The sequence below is a fragment of the Medicago truncatula genome, chromosome 7 (genome assembly GCF_003473485.1).
Source record: "Medicago truncatula cultivar Jemalong A17 chromosome 7, MtrunA17r5.0-ANR, whole genome shotgun sequence".
In the NCBI taxonomy this organism is placed as follows: Eukaryota; Viridiplantae; Streptophyta; class Magnoliopsida; order Fabales; family Fabaceae; genus Medicago; species Medicago truncatula.
The window spans coordinates 16,652,341-16,656,504 of NC_053048.1; positions in this window are offsets into that span (position 1 = coordinate 16,652,341).

The following is a 4,164-nucleotide window of genomic DNA, read 5'->3' on the forward strand; positions in this document are numbered from 1 at the left end:
GGGATGGTTGAAACATGGAATTTCTATAGATTATGTTAGAGTCAAGTGTCAGGAGCGTGTAGGCGAAAACGGCATCAAAATCCGATTAACGGTTTGAATTTTACGCGCGAAATGGTGAAAAACGCACTTTTTGGAAAAGCTGATTTTTGGACTTGATACTGTCAAAATCGTGCCACGATTTGTTTGCAGAATGTTCAATGGTTCTGGACACAAAAACGTGTCACGATTTCCAAAATAACGTGTCACTATATTTCACCCCTTTCCGCTTTGAATTGGATTTTGGTGTAAACATGAAAGTTTTAGATAATTATGTTAGATTTCTAATGGCTTTGGTTTGACGTCCAAATGATTTTTAGAACTTGAGTTATGATCAAATTACTACACATGGGTCATGTGGATTTTTGTGAAAACTTATCGTAACTTTTTCTATGAGCCGTGGAACTTTTCCAAACTTGATATTGGGTTTAATGAAGTACTTAGAGTGAATAATTGAGTATGCATTTATGTATTTGGGAATGTGAATGTGTTGATGGTTTAAGAATTATTTTGGGCGGAGTTGAATCGGTGAAAACGGGTTTTGAGCTAAAGGTCGTTTTGTCTTGGATTTTCTCATACGAACTTAAGCTTAAGTCCTCGACTAGATGATTGATTAAGATTGAATTGTAGGATTTCAAACTTGAATAAGTTGCCTAGCTTTGAAAATTATCAATGTTGGCCGTTTGCCACATGATTTGGATTTTTGTCGGAAATGTTTCTTTAGCCAATTGTCTTGTGAGTTATTGTGACCATTCTTGTATAACTAAGTGAAGTTGTATGAATGAGTGATTATATTTTTGATATGATGATTATCATGAGATATGTATGCTATCTTACTTGGAATGTAAGGAATGCTTGAAATCGTGAAACTATATGTGATATTTGATGTTGAATGACATTGTTGATTATTGATAATCATGTTGATGTATGATGAATTCTAGATGTTGAATATGATATTTATCTTGAGATGTTGTTTTCCCTCTTACTTGGAATATGAGAATGCTTGAATTGGTGAAACTATATGTGATAGTTGATGTTGAATAACATTGTTGATTATTGATGATCATGTGGTGATGATGAATGTTATGATTTAATTGTGTATGGACATGTTTTCTTGATAATGCAAATGATGTGGAGATGAACAATATAATTGGGTGTTCATGAAATATGATTGAGGATTGTTCATGATTTATGTGATCGGTGATTATTGATGTGAGATATTGGGATTTAATGTAAGTATTGATATGAGAATATTATTATTGATCAAGTAGATGATATTTGAATTGAAATATCCATGCTAACTGTTATTTGGATTATGATGATGTAATACTTACTCCTAGAGGATCTGTGATGGACCGCCTTCGTGTCTGTATGTGTAACACCCCGTTTTCCCAATATACAAATTTCTTAAACAATTATCAGAGTAAAAACCATAAACGGGATATCACATAGAAACGTAATCCAAAACAGTTAAATAATGATTTAACCTTCACAAATTATCTTTAACATAGCAGCGGAAAATCATAATCATAATTCGTAAAACGATTTTGGCACGCAGGCCCAATAAGTATCTCAAAAGAGTTTATCAAAACATAAGCAGTTCACGTAAAAGAATGAAGCATGTTATAGCATATAACCCCATCCCGTTACGTATCAGAGCGACCTAGACGACACAGTGAAGGCAAGGCCAACTCACGAAGCAACTGCACACTAAGCACGATCACCTGCAAGTTACCCATACGAAGGGCAACATTTTCAAGTAGAAGGGGTGAGATTTCATAATAAAATAACATTAATCAATGTAATTGCGAATCATAATTAACATCATAAACATTCCATTATTAACTTTGCATAAATGCTAAACAGTTATCACGTAATCATATATCCAATTCATTATGAACAACGAAACATAATCAAATAACACTTATCACATAATCACATATTCATTCATTATCAACAAGGCATCTTAATCATGACAATGTGACAATGCTCCTAGACTCCTTATATGCATGTGGTACCAATCGTCATCATAAGTATTAATATACTTTAATCGTGCGGAGGACAAAGCTCCTATAAATCGTGCGGAGGACAAAGCTCCTAATTTTCGTGGTGAGGACTAAGCTCAATGATATGCTATGCATGGACTCTTAACAACAAAACACGTAATCAACGTAATCAACATGCATCCAATAATTTGGAGCTAAACTTTATCATATACTTATGCACTTAGTTAAACAACGGAAGCAGCATAAACAAGTCACATATCAAGATGGTATTATTATATCAATAGCACATAAATTGCATTATTATCAAACCTTCATATCTTGCATGAATATACAATACATTAATTCATATTCAATTAATATCAATATAACCTAAACAACTCTACAGGCTGCATTAAACGTCATCACTAGGTCTCATTACCAGTTAGGGGTTCACTCTTGATCAACAAGTGCGACACAGATCGCACAGACACTCAGGAAACTACAATCTGGTTGTACTCGCGAGGCGAGAGTTCTTACTCGCCATGGCGAGCACCACTCAACTCCCAAACTAAGCTTGTTCTGGGTTCCCTCTGATCCTACATTCATTCCTAATCAATACTAGGTATGTTCAGGTACTCAAGGGTATACAAGGTTCAACTAAAAAGGTCGAAACACGAAACATGACATGCTCTCTGCCTGAGCTCGCGAGGCGAGGAAGGTTGCTCGCCATGGCGAGTTGCACCAAACAACTCGCGAGGCGAAGGAAAGGGGCTCGCGTGGCGAGCGATGAAGTTCATCACTCGCGAGGCGAGGATCATCACTCGCCGTGGCGAGCGATGAACAGAAGCACGGGCAGACTAGGGTTTTTCTCAAAAATCCATCACACAACATGGTTCAAAGCCTAATTTTGATTCCAGAATTCATCCTAAACATATTCTAAGGTTAAAGGACGGTTTCTACATCAATCTAAACAAGTTTTACCGTTTGATCATCAATTTTTAGGGTTTTAACCTAATTCCAAAACTTTTCTAAATCAATCCTAACTTTGTCAATTAATCATCAGAATTACAACAATCAATGCTATTGAATTACTAGTCTCACCCTTACCTTGAATTAAGAAAATCGCAGCACTCTACCTTGATTCCTCTAGACTTGGCTTTTCTCCCTTCTTCCAAAAGTTTTCACGTACAATGAGTTTCTAAAATATTAGGTCTTCTCCTATTTATATCTTTTCCTAATTACTTATCTTATCTCACTTCCTCCCCCAAAACTATCTAAAATATCAAAACAGCCCTCAACTAAATATTTTATATTATTTTCAAATCTTTATTTTATTTAACAATAAAATAAATCTCATATCATAATCAAATCCTTCAATACTCATAACTTAACACGTCATCGATCAAATCATCAAAACATACCAAAATCATGCATATACTATATAATTATCATATAATTGCCTAAACTTGATTAAATAAACGATTAAACGAAAGTGGGCGTTACAACTCTCCCCCACTTAAAGGATTTTCGTCCTCGAAAATTTACCTCAAGCAAACAACTCTGGATAAGACTCCAGCATCTTACTCTCAAGCTCCCACGTCAAGCTTTCACCAGTCGCTCCCGACCAAACGACTCTCACGAGAGGTATCTCCTTGCCTCTCAACGTCTTCACTTTACGATCATCAATCCTCAACGGCAAAGTCTCTACCGTAAGGTTGTCTCTAATTTGTACATCGTCGCTTTGGATTACATGAGATGGATCCGGAACATACTTTCGAAGTTGCGACACATGGAAAACGTTGTGCAAATTCGAAAGATGCGGCGGTAAACCCACTCGGTAAGCCACCGTTCCAACTCTTTCCAATATCTGATACGGACCAATGAACTTCGGGGTCAACTTCTTTGACTTCAAAGCACGTCCTACACCAGTCATAGGAGTGACTCTCAAAAACACGTGGTCTCCTTCTTGGAACTCAAGATCTTTTCTACGCTTATCATGATAACTCTTTTGTCGACTCTGCGACGCCTTCATTTTCTCTTGGATCATCTGAACTTTCTCAGTAGTTTGCTGAACAATCTCTGGTCCTAAGACCACTCTTTCTCCTGATTCAAACCAACACAACGGAGTTCTGCATCTCCGACC